This window comes from Micromys minutus (genome assembly GCF_963924665.1).
Source record: "Micromys minutus genome assembly, chromosome: 23".
NCBI classification, from domain to species: Eukaryota; Metazoa; Chordata; class Mammalia; order Rodentia; family Muridae; genus Micromys; species Micromys minutus.
Window position 1 is genome coordinate 14025402 of NC_137958.1, and position 17426 is coordinate 14042827.

At 42.1% G+C, this 17426-nt stretch overlaps 1 protein-coding gene across 3 annotated transcripts in view; it reads right to left on the reverse strand.

Annotated features, from left to right (window-relative positions):
- Positions 1–17426, reverse strand: part of MAGI2 (membrane associated guanylate kinase, WW and PDZ domain containing 2) — a gene marked incomplete at both ends in the record, with an annotated part of 1373853 nt that overhangs the window by 101627 nt on the left and 1254800 nt on the right. The gene's annotated exons all lie outside the window — the stretch shown is intronic.

Consider the following 17426-nt stretch of genomic DNA (forward strand, 5'->3'; position numbering starts at 1 on the left):
ATGGTGAGAAATGGTGGCATGATTATTCCAGCTTAGGTCATAAAACTGGCCTGGAATGGTTTTGGTGTTTGGAAAGATCTGCTGGGGCTATCAACAGAGTTCATTCCATGGACATGTGACCCAGGTCCCCACACTCAAATAGCCTAGTTTTGGTTTTATGGCCTGCTGTTGCCGTCTGGATACTGTGTGAATTTTAGGAAGGACCCTACATGTTCATGTTGTATTGGGCTCAAAGAATTCTATAATTGATCTTATGTAGCTGTGTCCATATAGTTTCTTTTTTGTAACACCACTGTTTTTACCGTCTGCCGTGGAATATGTAAATGAGAATATAGTACAGGAACCAAGAAAAATCACCAGAATAGTGGGTGTGGTGGTTTGAATATGCTTGGCCCAGGGAGTGACATTGTTAGGAGGTGTGGCCTTGTTGGAGGAAGTGTGTTGCTGTACATGTGGACTGTGTGAGCTTTCCCCTGGCTGCCTGAGGATGCCACTTTTCACCTGACTGCCTTCCAAACAAGATGTAGAACTCTCCGCTTCTTCTCCAGCACTATGACTGTTTGGATGCTTCCATGTTTCCTGTCTTAATGATAATGAATGGAAACTCTGAACCAGTGAGCCAGCCCCAATTATAAATGTCCTTCGTAAGAGTTGCCTTGGTCATGGTATCTCTGCACAGCAATGGAAACCCTAACTAAGACAATGAGTGTGAAGTAAAAAAGCAAACACTTTTTATGGCTGCATTTCTAATTCTGATGAATATCCCAGGAAAGGTGGTTCAACTAGTTTCTGCTAATAATACACTTAAATATTCTCGAGCTTGGGGTTAGATTATGTGATAGAGCATATTGTAGCACACACAAAACTCCAGATATAACACTGAGGACTCTCACCCTGTAAAATTAACCTTTTATTCTTCATACACTGTTTCAACAAGCCTAAAGTGACCTTACTATTCTCAACTCAAGATGAAAATTACTGTTATGTAACAAGTCACTCATTACTAGATCTTAATAAAAGCAGATGTTCTCTTGTAATTCTGTTTAAGTAGACTAGTATATACCACATGAAATCAATACACATTTTGAGAAGTTTATATGTTCTTTGAACCTATGTCTTTAGAGTCTGATATAGGTTTATGTTAAGATGGTACATGATTGGACAGTAGAGATGTAGGCAGGGAAAAGTCTAGGAAGGAGGAAGAGGAGCCAGGAGGTAGTGACTCTGAAGGCAACATTGTAGCAATGTGTATGTTTCTCTTGGTGCATCTCTAGCTTGATGAGGTTGTTATGATTATTTCTAAGGGTTTCTATGGGTCTAATTTATCTTTTCTGGATAGGCAGTTTATATCTTTGTCTGTTGTTTGTAAGTTTGTGTTAAGGATTTGTGGATTCAGAATTTAACATATAAACCTGTTTGATAAGTTAATGTATGTGAGTCATGTTTGTACTGGGTGGTGGAGGAAAGGAGCCCGCCATGGTGGTTGTATTCACCTGGGACAGAAGTAGCAGAGGCTGTGGAGAGAAGCATGCCTTAGTTCTTGGAGGCTGCATGGAGTGCCAAGTTAAAGATCACTTTAGTGCCAGATGGCCCCTTGGGAATGGGCAAAGCACAGGATAAAAGGTTAAGCCACCTTTTAATATTTACTGTAACTGTCTGGCAATATGTCCAGATACTATGGTGTTAAGAATGAAGGAAACCTCTGCATAGACATGGTCTTCAAGCCACTAGCTGGGTGAAGCATGGGTAAGCAGAGAATGATAGAACAGGTACTTTTTCTTCTACAGAGACATTTATTGTTTTCTGACAATCCCTGGAAGTTATATCACCAATTCCTAGGTAGCTACAATATCCTTTTAAAATTTTTTTGGTTTAAAGGTATCAGTAGAAAATTTGGTGCTACTAATCCAGATATTAATCTTCATCACTTTTATACATTTACACAAAGCTATGGGCAAAATATATAAACATTTTCATTATTCAATAAAACCTACAGTCCTGTCTTTCTAGTCTAGGGGCAGAAGTTGCCACTGTGTGGTTGTTGATTGACTTCAAGGTGTCTCAGTGAATAAAGCTGTCACTTTTTGGAAGACTTTCTAACAACACAGCAAGCTGATTTAGGAATAACTAAGAAATTCTTTCTTTCGATAGGAAGTTGTCCTATCCTCGGCAACAGCACAGCAACAACAACAGCACAATGATACAAGTATGAGACCCATGAAACATCTGCAGCTCTGAGCTATGGTACTGCTATGGTTTGAATATATGTCCTTAAGTTCCTTGGTAGGAAACACAGCCCCCAATTCATGTGTGAGTGGAATGGGGGGCTTTGCTCGGTAATTAGGATGAATGGAGTCATGAACACGGAGCCCCAGAGCACATTTTATTAGAGCAAATTGTACAACAGTGTTTTAGGAACTATTCATGGGAGAAAGTGATTTCTTCAATTCTTCATGTTTGAAAGTGTCATTATCTTATTCAAATGAATTATTTCTTAGAAGAGTATAATTAGTTCTGGACTAAAAGCAAGTTTTCCTCAAACTCTCTGGTGTCATCCAGTGTTGCTGCAGTTAGCCTGTTCTATCCTTGGGTTCTTCACACATGTATTTAACCAGACATGGATTAAAAGCCTTTGAAAAATAAAAGATATGTGTGCACTGAATACAGGCAGACTGTGCTTCTTATTGGTATGAGTTTTGTTTTGTTCCTAAATTGAATCACAACCACTTATAAAATGTTAACATTGATTTATGAATTGTAAGCAATCTAGAGATGATTTGAAGTACATGGGGGGAAACATATGGTGACCATCCCTTGTGGCATAGGTGGCTTGGGCATCTGTGAGGTCTGATAGCATAGGTACCTGGGAGCAATCTCCATGGATACCGAGAAGTGACTGTATTGAGTCTTCACCTATTAGAGTTTCTTGTTTGTTAAATTTAATACACTTGTCTTTCTTTTATAGGCATGGAGAAAATGCTTAATGACCACTGTCCCTGAGCCTCTTGTGTCCTGAAGTTTTGTTGTAGTGCACTTGATGTAGTTGGTGTGAGGACTTGATCCCATTAGAAACTTGGGAACACCCATTATAGAATGACTTTGATAATACCTTTTGTGTTTCCTGGCTCTCTTTTGCTACAACTCCTGGTTAGATAGCTGCCTCTGGGATTGGTCTGCGATTCTCTTACCATCTCTCTCATATTTCCTGCTTTGGTTTTGTTCTGCTTCACATGACAGATCATTTAACTTTTATCCCCCAGTGCTTATATTAAAAAGTTTAGTCATGATAATTTCAATATCTAAGAATTCTTTCTTTAACAATATTGTTCTTTTTTTAATAATTAAAACATAGTATTCTGCTTTTATGTAATTATAGACAGTTGGGAATCACGAAAGACCCTAGAATTTTCAATAAATTTCTGTTTATTAAAAATGTCTATTATGTGATATTCTATAGTAACAGTACAAAGCTGACTAACAGGGCTATATTCTTGCTATATCCTTACCATTTTTACTTGCTTATTTTTCTGCCTCCAATTTTCTTCTGAGGTGCTGGGGACAAAACTTAGTGCTGATTGCTGCTACTACCTACCTACCTACCTACCTACCTACCTACCTACCTATCTATCTATCATCTATCTATCTATCTATCTATCTATCTATCTATCTACCTATCTATCTACCTACCTACCTACCTACCTACCTACCTACCTACCTATCTATCTATCATCTATCTATCTATCTATCTATCTATCATCTATCTATCTATCTATCTACCTATCTATCTATCTATCTATCTATCTATCTATCTATCTATCATCTATCTATCTATTTATCTATCTATCATCTATCTATCTATCTATTTATCTATCACCTATCTATCTATCTATCTATCTATCTATCTATCTATCTATCTATCTACCTATCTATCTATCTATCTATCTACCTATCTATCTATCTACCTATCTATCTATCTATCTATCTATCTATCTATCTATCTATCTATCATCTATCTATCTATCTATCTATCTATCTATTATCTATCTATCTATGCATGCATAAGTGTCTTTACCATCTGAACCACCTCACTGACCCTGCTGATGTTTTAATAAAAAGCTTCAGGTTTTATTTTGTCTTGGGTCTTATACTCCAGAGCCACTCAGAATTTCTAAAGACAAAGAATAGATATATGGTTCCTCCATCTCTCTTTGCTCTCTGCTTTGCAAAGTTGCTACTTTCTTTTCACCTTTAGCCTGCCCCGCCCACTCCTCCCATTTCCTTCTCACTCATTTACTGTAGTACAGTGAGGTCTATGAAATCAGAGATGATAAACAAATGTTCATTTTGCCACCATCCGTCAGCAAATGGAAAAAATCATTAAAAAACCTTCAGTTGCTGCGATTAGTACTTTGGGGGGGGCGTCTTAGTAAGAGATTTGGAATCCACTTGAAATGCAAATGTGAAATAATTATGCGTTCAAACTAAAAACAATTTCTGTTATCTCCTGTAGCACTGAAGATAGAAGAAATACAGTCGGTAGTCTTCTTTCCGAGTGCTCAGTAAGTGTCAAACAATTATGTTTTATCAACATGGGCTTGGGGTTAAAACATTCAGCAAAACCACACTTTCTCTCCCCCGTATCTGTAGCCTTTAGAAGCACAGGAGACTTCACGCCCATCAGTGTTTCTGGCTCTGAGTAATTTCTCAGCGGCGCAGCAGGGACGGCTGATGGCTACAAGCCCGTGTCTCTGACAAATCCCGTTTCTCATTCTTACAGATGCCACGCATTCTGTCTCTGCCAGCTCCCTTTGCCTGTACAGCCTCTGAAATTATGTTTTGTAAGAAGTGGCTTGGCTATCATCACACCGTTCCCTGTTACAATCGGCAAATGTCAAAAGCAATCAGGTGCAGTATCAGCTTTCCATTGTATTCCCCTGGGCCCTGAGGCAAATAATAACTTCTTGCAATATTTTCTTAATGTAAATGGAAACAGATACTAACCCAGGCAAATGATCCCTCCTGAGCCAGCTGTCCTTTGCAATCTGTTATCCCCAAGATTAAATGAATATTTATTGGCTCTTCAGGTCCCCCCCCCACCCCCTACTGAAGCCAAAGTTTCACTGACAGACTACAGCATGCTTTAAGTTGAAATGTTGTTATTTAGCATGACTGGGGGGCGGGGAACCCAACTATGAAAAGGCCCGAAGCAAGTGTTCAGGAGGCAGGAGACCATAAATTAACTTTGAAAACAACTTGTAGTATGACCCCTGAGTGGTTAAATAAAGTGTGTCAGCACGTGAGAGTTTTGCATGTGCTTCTCTTCACGAACATTCCTCTTTCTAAGCATCTTACTTCCTGTCTCTGTTTATGGATGGTTTCTTTCCCCACACGCATCCTCAGTACTACAGCTACGAAGCACTATCACTTCCAACTGAATAGCACTTTACATACTATGTTTCTGCAATGATTTTGTGAGATTGTTATTGTAAAATGACTTTTATTTCACTAAAATGAGAAATGCAGACGGACCGGGGAGTCCCCAGATGCGTACAACAAGATGACAATTATCCTCCAGAGGGAAGAGACCAAGAGCAAAATCATACTTCACCCAAGATGTATAGATGGAAGAAAAATACCCCAAAAGACAAAAAAAACCCATGAAAACATCTTTAGTGTTGTTGGTCTTTAGGGAAAAAGTATAATTTAACGTTGAAGTGAGACACTGCTGTGTGCTTTTTGGCATGGCTAATGTGCCTACAGGAAATGATCACAAAGTGGAAAAGCCTGGAAATAATTTCAAAGACAGAAAGCATCTATCCATCCAAGCCACCGAGGAACAGGCGTCCCATGATCCATCACTCCCACCTTCAATATTTACCAAATGAAAATGCCGTGGCATGTTCTTTTAAAAAGGCAGAGCCTAGTTTTACACAGAGAGTTTCAAGAAGATGCCTATCAGCTTTACTTGTGATTATTCCAAGCAGGAAGCAACCCCAACATCCCTCAACTAAGGGCTGATAGACTATGGAGCATTCATATATCATAGAACTATGAAGTCAAACAAACCAAACAGTGATATAAGAAACCACATTGCCAAAGCTGAAAGGCAAAACGTCAGAGCCAGAGGCTCCGTACAATCATTTTATACAGGGAAAGGTAAAATAGTAGAACAGAAAAAAGTATCAGGGGTTCACAGAGGCCGGCAGGCGTGAGCCACTGACTTCATTTTGACCACAGCTGCTAAACTAAACATACCCATTAAAATTTAGACTATAGATCACACTACAGATGACAGAGTTTTACTCTATTGAAATCAAGCCTTAAAAAAACAGGAAGAGAAGTGAAATGAGCAGGAGGAACAGAGGCAGAGATAAACAATTGGTATTGACTAAGCAGGAGGAAAGAGCTGGGCCACGGAGTGTGGAGGGGATCTGGGAATCTCCAGAGAGCAAATGCTATGCAATCTGGGTTTGTCGAGGCACATGGGACACCCTCACCCCCCCCAAGTGGCGGTGTGGAGGCAGGGGAGATATCACAACCTCCTGTGCTGTCACTTGCAAAGGCAGATCTGTGAGTTAGTCGGGTCTGTTATGTGCAGAGCTGCACAGTAGGGGATGCAAAACCCCAGTGAGCCTGGTACAGAGGAAGGAGGTCAGACCATGAAAGGTTGTACCCACGGTACAGGTTCTGGCTTTAATCTGAGAGCCAAATGGGGGTTGCTAATAATGGAGTGCGGCTCAGGACAGGTACCTGAGCTCATCAGAACAGTATAGTGTTCAGTGGGGAGTGTAACAGAGAGAGAGGCCGAGGTAGAGAAATAAGGGCGGCACTCGAGGCCGCAGAGAGGTGCAAGCTGACACAGGGTCACTGAAAAGTTCTATCTCCTGAGTCACACTAGCCATGTGTGGCCAGTGGCTACAGGTGAGTGCCACATGCAGGATGGGGAACTTCCTTGGTGGGAGAAGATTCTGGTGAAGGTTGCTGGGTTAGAACCCCATGCCAGGCATTTGGAGCGTCGGAGGGAAAGCACAATGTAATCTCTGTGCCTTAATCTCTCAAGGTCAACAACACAACTATGTATACATTTGACTAAGAGACAGGACATAAACACTGATTGGAGTTGGGTCGGCATGTCACTCCCGGCAGCAAGCAGGTTTTAACTGTATTTCAGTTTTGCTCAGGGCCTGTGGGATTGTGGTTATTATTATTTTTGCCTTGCTTTTCACCGAGCAGCTCTAAACAGTTGATAGTTTCCCAATCAGGACAATATTTCTCATGTTGTTTCAACTGTCTGGTGCCAGAAACCACAAGAGCAAAAGCCTTGAGAATGTGTATTCATCCTTGCTTTCTGGAAGGCCCTTCTCTCTCACGAGGAGCCCATGAATACAGAGCCTTGTGAGGAACCTCCTTGGAGCAGAAAGTATGAGCTACTTCCCTCTTGCAAACAGACTGGTTCACCAGGAACCCACACCTAGGCATATGTGTGGAGCAAACCCTCACCTGACTGAGAAATACGGCCTGAAAGAGGTTAGACTGAGAACGAGATCACCCCATGGGTTATTCCCGTGACTTCTCTGGCACTGTAGAAATCTTAAGAAGGACTCATCACTCAGAGAGGGCTGGCGGATTAATCACTAGAAAAGATTTCATTCCAAGTGCAGAGATTAATTCAGCTAGGAGCAAATGCAACTTAAATTGCAAAATGATTGGCTTTCAAATGATAACTCATAAGAGCTCTTGCTAGCATTTGGTGTGGTAGGAGCTTGTTTGGAGGCATGTCCTCGGGAGGTAGGGGCTGGGTCTCCAGAAGAGTTACCCTATCCTAAATGAGAACCCTTGTTATAGTTGGAAAGATGGTGGCTAAGGAACTGTCCTGTGCTAACATAACAATATATTCTTAAATGAATTGATACATGGAACCAGCTCTATTGGAATGTTTCTATGATGTTTTATGGAGAGTATGGTTGAGGGAAAAATAAAAATACACCTATACAAGTTCTTAAATAGAATATAGGGTTTGGGAGTGGGTATCATTAGCAGAGATGACCTGTAGGGTTTGAATTGCACGTCAGAGTAACAGGCATTTTCCACTGGAGGGTGATTCTGTATGATCTGTATGCGAAGTATGTGTGCGCCTCCCAGCTGTGGTCTCCTTGAACTATCTTGTGAATAGCAAAGAGCTGGATGATTTAAGCCTAGAGGAAACAGCCACCATCCCCTGTTAAATGCTTTCAAGACAACCAAGTGGCTGAAGGTGAAAAGACATCTGTGTTTCCCTATTGCCTGGAAAGTCTTTGATCCCAGTAATAAAACCCCTCCTGGAAATGATTCCTTAGTGGGAGAAATCTGTGACTGATAAGCTCCTGCCAAACAATAAGAAAAACTAGCTCAGGTTTTTAAAGATGTTCCAAGAGCACTCAGAGGCATTTTGCTAGGCTGCATGGCTCCTCGTCTGGAGGATAAAGAAGAAAGATGAGCTTCTTCAGCAGATTCACTTTCTAAATAATAATAATAAAAAGGATCTTCACACTTGTTAGTGAGAGCATAGTAGAATGGCACCAGTGTTTCTGTTCGAGTTCATCCATGCTTTAGTGTGTAAATGTTATATCAGAGCATTCCATTGATGCAGAAACGCCTTCAACTTGTTCAGCTGCTTAGCGAGGGGACCCAGGTGGCCAGGTTTTTATTGGGGGCAATAAAAGCTAGTCATCCTCAGGATTGAAAAGGTGGATTGACTCACTGGGCCCTATTCATCCTGCTCTTAGCTGGGTTGCTACTCCTAAGTCACAGTGTTATCAAGATTTCACATGTGGAAATGAAATGGTTTGCTCTGTTCATGAGGACCAGGAAATGAAGATGGGATTTGAAAGAGTAGTTTTGTTTTCTCCCAAGAGACGTGGCATGCCACCAGTGAGGACCATGTAATGACTGCCAAGAAGGTGCTCGGTGATGACCAGGGCCAGTCTGTGCCAGACCAAGAGGAGTCTCAAAGCATACCCAGGATACCTGGTCATTTAGGGGACTAGAGTTCTGTAACTCGACAGGCTCCCCAACTCACAGAGGGAGTTCCCCTGACCCTGATTTTCTCATCTGTCCTCTCATCTGACCCGTTACCCATCTCAGAGTGGGCTACTGAATCAGGGAGCCAGGCAGAGCAGAATGGATGGGAAATAAGCATTCTGGAACCTTGCTTCCACTGCACTGTATTAGAGTATGATTTCTCATGCAAGGTGGAGATCAGCTTTCACAGAGATCCTGTAATGGAGCCTCTGACACTTCTCTCCTTAGCAGAACTCTGTCTTGCTGAGTCTAGTTAGCTTTAGGTGCCAGATGGTTTGGAACGGAACATGCTCTTTACCTTCTGGTGAGGGCAGCGCTAGCCACTCTATGAGAATTCCATCTCCTGCAGACATCAGTTATGAATGATAACCATGCTTGAAAACCATCCTGCTAGGAATAGTGAAAGATGCAGAGAGACACACACTTTCTTGCTCTTAAGAAATTAAAACCTGCCAGAGGAGGGGCTGAAACAAAGCACTAGCTCATTCACATGAACAGCAGGAAAACTCTGTTCTGGGCCAGGGAAGGAACTAAACCAACTTTGATGGACTTGGGGAAACCATCTTTCAGGATTAGCCCAGAGTCTGACTTGAGAGGCTCCGTGTTCTATACAAATCTATCTCAGGTGTAATGGTCAAGCATTTATCATAGAGAAGTGTAGAAAAGGCTACCTTTCTTGCTACTCTTTGAACAGTTAGAAAGCCCACCCCACTTGCACTATAGACTCCACATGAAGCCAGAGAAGCATATTAACACACTAATCAGTGTGGAAAGATGAATAGGCTGGTTAAAACTGAAGTCACCAAAGAAGAGGGAACCTCAACCGAGGAATTACCTTCATCTTACTAGCCAGTGAGCATGTCTGTGGGTCACTTTGTTGATTAATGAGTCATGTGGAAGGGCCCAGCCCTCTGTGGGTGGCAGACTGAAGAAGCAAGAGAAGCCATGGAACAAGCTAAAGGAAGCACACCAGTAAGCAGCATTCCCTTGTGGCCTCTACCTCAGTCCTGCCTCAGTTTCCCTCCATGATTGACTGTAGCCTGTTAGTTAATATACACCTCTTCCTCCTCAGTAGCTTTCAGTCAGAGTATGTTTTATCACATCATAGAAATCAATCTAGAGAGGAAACTACCAGGAACATGGGGTGTAGCTGGGATGTATGTGAAGGATGTATGGTCTTCTGGGTAGACTGGGGAAGTTCTTCAGAGTTTGGGGCCACTGGATGCTCAGAGCTTGTGGGCTCTTCTGTGGGAGCTCGAAAGATAGGGATATTGAGAGAAATAACAGATGATGGAGGCCTGGCTTACAAAATTTCAGAGTGAAGTTTGAGAACCCTTCAAAGACTCTACCAGGGCCATCTTTATTATATTTGAGTTAAGGATCTGTGATCTGTAGTCAGCTGAACTGAAGAATGAGCTCTGATTTACAAGAGACCAGCACCACTGAAATGAACACTTTGCTTTATTGGGACAGTTAATGCTGGTTTCTGGGGCTGAGGAGCTGGCTGTGATTGAAAGGCCAGTGTTACTGGGGTAAACTCCTCTGTGAGAAGTTTCTTTGTGCCAGTACATAGAAGCTGTGGTTAGAGGGGGCCAGGGATGCAGCTCTCAAGATGAAAGAAAAACTTCATGGTATGTGGGAGTCTACGCACATGGAGCTGGTTTTGAAGGCAACGAGGGCCACACGGAGAGTAGCTATAGTTTGGCCTGATGAGGTACAGTTAAAGAGACCAGGGGAGGCCAATGGTGAGGGTGCAGCCTCAGTTACAGTAGAGAAGCTCTGGCATACGGAGGTGCTAGGATAAGCACTAGGAGTAGCAAGCAGGTGTGGAATGGGGTTGGTCTGAGTTTATTAGACAATAATATGCTATTATTGTATGTATGCTGTGGATGGAAGAGGCAGAGAGGTGGGCAATCCAAGCTCAGGAGGTCATGATGTTGAAGACATCAGACATTGAGTTATTTACACTGTTAGATCTTGTTTTTTTTTTTTTTTTTTTTTGACCTGGTTATAACTGTGCCCTGGTTCTGCCCTCTTGAATTAAGAAAGTATATAGCTCACTTTGGGTTTTACAAGGAGCTCACAGCTAACAGTTTGGGTTCTTAAAAGAGATCTTGGGCTTTTAAAGTGCTGAATGTTTTAAAGACCATGGGACTTTTAAAGTTATACTATATTTTGTATTCTGATATAAGATCCTAAGGATAAAGAAGAAAACGGTGTTTCAATATAATAGGGATATATTTGTGTCGAAATTTGCTGGCTAACTTGCAGCAGGGGAGAACCTTACACGGGGAATTACCTTCATTAGATTGGCCTGTGGGCATGACTTTGGGTCATTTTATTTGATTAATGATTGATGGGAGAGAGCCCAGTCCACTGTGGGTGGTGCTGCTTCAGCAAGGTGGTCCTGATTGTATAAGAAAGCAGGTGGGGCACCAGCATTCTCTCCGGGTTCTGTTTGAGTTCCTGCCTTTGTTTCCCTCGATAGAGGACCAAAACTTGTAAGCTCCTTTCTCCACAGTTGTTTTTGGTCAGAGTGTTCTTGTCACAGTAGTAGTGGACAAGAACAGTGTGTTTTATTTAAAATACATGTATAGTATTTCAATAAATACCATTATCCTTTTAAGAACTGTGTAGGTTTTGCAAATATTTCAGAGACTTCAATTAACACGGAGACTTCATTGCACAACATTGGAGAGCCAGGTATTTGGGAGAACGCTGGTTTTTTACAGCGGGGTTCTGTCCATGCTATTTCTTCTGTTACTAAGTATTCACATGTGTGGATGACACTATCCTTCTCCCATGAGCTGCTCTCAGCTAAGGCAATGTGTTGAGTGAAGGAGTCTCGAGCTGACTTGTTTAAGGAATAGACAGCATTGCATGCTGCCAAGCTGGTGCACAGCTCCCAAAGGAAACCTGCTTTTGCAAACTAATGAGTAAAGAAACTCGTGAGCCTTTCTAATTCCTGGCTGCTGGCATGATTTAAGAATCTTTCCATTAATGACTCTTGCGGAAGAAATACTGGGAGGTCGAGGTGACTTATGGTCAAGTTGCCAGGATCAGCACCTGTTGGGCCTACTACTTGGGGCTTGTTTGTTTTTGAGGCAGGGTCTCTCTACAGAGTCTGAGCTTATCTGGAATTCATTATGTATATACACTAAGGTAACCTTAAACTCATGGTAATCCCCCTGCCTTGACCTCTCTGCTGTTGCTATGAACCATCCTTTATAGGCTTTACCAGTATTTTATTTTTAGTCAGTGAATAAAATCATTATGGAGGTTTAAAATGTCTACTGCCACAAACCAAACCAATAATGCAATAGATTGGCTACTCACAGATTGCTCTTTGGAGGATTTGCTTTAGAGTAAAGCTTTGACCATGATGTCATGGGAAGGAGTGTGACATTGCAGGTGACAGGTGTACTGTGATAGCCAAAGATCGTTGGGTAAAGCTGTGAGAGAGGGGCAGAAGGTCCCAGGAACGGGTGGTCTTCTTCCCCAGGTAGCTTCTTTTTGTCTTCATCTGAGTACATTATAGTTATGGCATCGTTGATCAAGTGTGAAAAAGGGAGGAGGGTATAGCCTTAAACTGTTGTCAAAGGGGAGCTGCCTTGGAGTGTTTAGAGCCTGTGTCAGATCAGTTCTTGAAAGAGACTGTGACAGGCAAAGAATTCAAAGTGTTAAGAGCCACTTCCAATGCACAAGCAGTGACAGAAAGCTAGGAAAGTTCAAATGAAAGTTTAAGCCAATGAGAAGTGTTTCCAGGGACTCAAAGTTTGCCAAGGCTTTGCACACAGGGACAGAACTAACAGTGTGCCTTATGTTCTGTCACGATGGATGGCATTATGATAGCCAGAAGAGGCTGGGCACAGGACACCCGAGGACACAGAAGCCACTTGAGGAGCAGGAGGGCTTGTGTGTTGCTCTTCGAATTTAGTTAAATGCCCTGGACTTAGGGTATGACCACAGAGACAAGGAATATTTGTTTCACTTTTATGTCTCTCCTAAGTTTGAATGACTACTTAAGTGATTCTGTGGTCTGCGGGGGTAAAAGTGTAACCCTCTACACTCAAGATTTCACCTCAGTCTTACCCTTTCAAAGGGCCATGCTTGACATCCACATTCTCAACCTGTGTCATGAACCCTTCAGAGGGTTTGCCTAAGACCATCCTGCATATCAGCTGTTTACATTATAATTACTATCAATAGCAAACGTACAGTTATGGAGTCACAGTGACAATAATTTTAAGGTCAGGTGGGTCACCGCAACATGAGGAACTCTATTAAAGGGCAGCAGCATTAGGAAGGTTGAGAGCCGCTGCTCTAAACATAGTGGAAGATCTGTAGCTGAGGTTTTACATCACTAGGATGGTGCTTCAATATTGCTCACATGCAGACATAATTAAGAACACTTTGAGCAGGGTCTTAGGGAAGAGTCAGCAGTGGGCAAGTCTAAACTCTGGCCTGTGTCAGTCAAACTACAGAGTGGAACATCAGTGGACAGCCGAGACACTACTGTGTAGTCATCAGCTTGCTGGTGCGCTTGTGGAGAAACAGATCAGGTGAGCACAGTAGGAAATTACCAACAAAGGGAAGAGGAGCCACACAATTGCTCCCTGCCTTCCAGTGCCTAGATTGGTGCTCTGACTGCTGTTCTGAATTGGTTGACTTCCCTTGTTATGGGTCTATATCTAAGTTTTAAATGAATTGGGGGTAGTCTTTATGCTGGATGCCAAAGTGTTCTAGTTTGCTTCTTATATAAGTGAATTCTGATATAACCTTCTTGACAAAGTGTAGAAATGTTAGAGACTAAAGGTTACTTTTTAACCACTTATACTAAAGCTCTTCCTGGAAAGGTAAGACAGCAGGTTTAGTGAGGAGGTAAGAAGTACCAATTAGCACAGGTACAGTCAGGCAATCACACCTGGGTAGCAAGACTCAGGCCATGAACTTGGATAGTCTAGGTCCAGCCCACCAGCCCACTGTCCACAGCCATTGGGATATTTTTGTAGAAGAAACATCTGGTCCAGAGATGCTGGAGTCACATCTGGACCTCATGAATAATAAGAAGGACATGTTGGTCAGTGGTCAGTTGGTCAGATACATGGTTCACACTTTACAAACATATTGAAATTATCAGCATTAAGGAGCTTCTAACAGATCATTGGTTTCTCTTCCAGAAGGCCCTGGGTTTGATTCCCAGCAGTCACCTGGCAGCTCACAACTGCCTATAAATCCTATACACACTCTTCTGGCCTCTGTGGCCACTTTATGCACATAGTGCATAGACATGTATGCAAGCAAAACACCTATACACACAAAATAAAAATAAAGGTTGAAAAGATAAAAAAGCTTTTATATTTAATTTTCCATGTATACTAATAATATGATAATGACTATCCTTGCTGTTTGGTCTTGATATTAAATGTCTATGGAAGGTCATTATGCTAAAGGCTTGTATATCAGCTTGACGTGTTATTGGGCGGTGCTTTAAGAGTTGGAACCCAGGGACTAGAGAGAGGGCTCAATGATTAAGTGCAGTGCCTGTTCTTCTAAAGGTCCCTAGTTCAATTTCCAGACCACACATTGACTCACAACCATCTCTGCAGTCCCATGGCATCTGATGTCCTCTTCTGGTGTGCAGACATGCACTGAAGTGGAAACTTCTATTTTCTTTGGAAACTTAGTTAAGTCAAATGATGTTTTGCTCTACACACAGGTGAAAGGCTGTCTTGCTAAAGGAAAGAATGTTTTCCTGGAGCAGACACAGGTGATAGGGTGTTTCGATGTAGCAAACCTGTGGAAGGATGCTTGCTGAGGAGTATAAATATGACCCACAGACGGTGGGAGACGAGCACCGAGCATTGGGTTGGTTTATTCTGCCTCTCTACTCTTTGCTAATGACATGCATGTATTGGCTTGCCTTATATAGCATTATTGATCTCCACTAGTGGTGACATCAAAGAGAGAAACTCTCCAAACAACTGCTTTCGAGGTTGCCACTTCTGGTTGGCCGGTGAGCGTTTCGGTTTCTCCAGGTTTAAACTACAGCTGCTGGTTTGTGCCTGGTGTCTGATTGCCTAGAGGTCTGCAACTGCTGAGTCATGTCTGGTGTTTGCTACGGGACAGAACAGCTGCCAAAGAAGACTGAGCTCACCCTCAAAGAACTATTGCTGAACAGGTCCACTTTCCCCATATCCTAATAACTTTTCCATTACCTTTACTGGGTGGTGGGCTAGAGGAGAGGTTGAACCCATATTAAAAGTAGGTTGCAAAAAAATTATGCCTAATTAGGGCCTTTAGGGATGTGACTTTGAAGGACATTTTGGGGGCCCTCCCACTTTTAATTTTACTTCCCAGCTACTAGAAGAACAAATTCTCTCATTACACACTTTTGCCACAATGTTCTGCCTCACTCCAGGCCCCCAAATAATGGAACCAACCACCATGGGCTGAAACCCCTGTGAGCAGAACAAATCTTTTCTTCTGGGGTGACTTTCTAAAGATACAGTGTTATAGCAAGGGGAACCTTGCACATTTGTATGTATACAGATGTCTTTAATGTTCAGTGTCACCCATGGCAAAGGAATGGAGACAAATGTTTTCATATAATTAAGGAGAACAAAGCCATATGATTTCTTTAAGCACACAAGGCTAGTTAGTGACAGAGTCGGGTTGCCAATCTAAGTAGCATGATTGCAGCACCTGAACTACTAACCTCTCGCTCTTTGCTTGTCTATATGTAATAATCTGCCAATCAAATGCACAGTGACCCTTAACAACCAATGAAATGGCTCCAGTAGCCACAGGAAACAAGCTACACAATGAATGGTCAGTGCTTTTGGTGCTGTGGTAAGACAGGAAAAGAAAACTACCACAAGCCCAGCAAATGGGCGAACGACTGTTACCCCAAATATCTGATAGCGTCACCCTATCTCTGATGCCCAGAGTCCAACAACCTTTGATATACTGACAATGTCTATGGGGCCCAAGGGTGACTCTGTACTGTTCACAGGGCACTTAGCAGTTTTCTCTGAAAATGGAGATCAAAAATATTATAGAAGTTAAGTAGGAAAGAACATCAGCTCCAGGAGCCTTTTAGACTCATGCTGCAAATTACACCCTATAACTGCAACATGCCATCAGGGTAATAGCTGCTTTTGCCACAGAGCACGGGGCAATCTGTGTTTCAAAATCCTTAAATTGAAAATAAAACAGCTGTATGAAAGGAAGCGACCAGGAGGCGCCGTGGACTAATAGACTATACTTTTATGCTCATGGATGATACAAAATCACCCCATTTTGAATGTTGAGAATTATTTCTTTGAGGTCACTCAATTGGCAGAAAACCCCACTAATTGTAAGCCATCAGTACCAATTGTTTTCCCAGACCTACTTCTGCACAGGTTTCCTTTGCATTAGAGAAAGCGCATACACACGTTTCCTTACACATTTGGAAAGGAAGCTGTTGCGCTTGACATACGATTGAGACCTGAAATACATGCTTAGCATTTTCACCGTGGCAGTAAACATTTGATTTCTCCTCCAGTTCTCTAGGTATCCTGCCACAATAAACAACCCGGATGACTCGAGGTAGCTGTAGAAGCTCCCTGGGAACATTTCCCCAAGTTTTTGGGGGTCGGTTTATATAATTCATGAAAATCTTCAGTCTTGTTTCCTTTGAATCTTGGTGAATCCAGCCTTCTGACAGAACCCTGCTTTGAGTTTAGGCTTAAAGATCGGATTTATTTCTTCAGCTTATCAGAAAAAAGAAAAATGGAATCTTTTTTTTTTCAGACATATGTAATCTGTCCTCTGTACATGTTGGCTGAGGTTTGGAACTTGGTGGTTTTTGCTCGTGAATTTAAGTCAAGTCTCATGCTCAAGGGGACAGTCCTACCCATCTGCTTCTGGTAGGCTTTTGATAACATTAATCTGACCACAGATGCTCTTACTAATTCCTGATAATATGATTTTTCTGAACATTGCTTGATATGCCTTCCTACCTGACATAAACTGGAAGCCACAATTTATAAGAATCTTACGAACATTCAAACAACAGCATAGCAATTATTTGAAGACTTCTATATTCGAATGAAATATATCCATAGCATTTTGGGTTCCAAGCACTTGACCATAAAAAAGATGACACATTTTTTTGTCCCCACTTCTGTCCTCTGCTTGGTGGCTGTGGACCAAGGAGGCCATCTACAGTGGTGGCTGGCTGAAGAGAAATGTGACCTCTGTCACTCTGTTGTATAGACTCATGGAACATTAATACTGAAGAATCCACCACATTGAAACCCATCTGCTGCTTTCTTACCTACAGTATCCCAGAGACGAACCCTAGAATCTCTAAGGGGCTG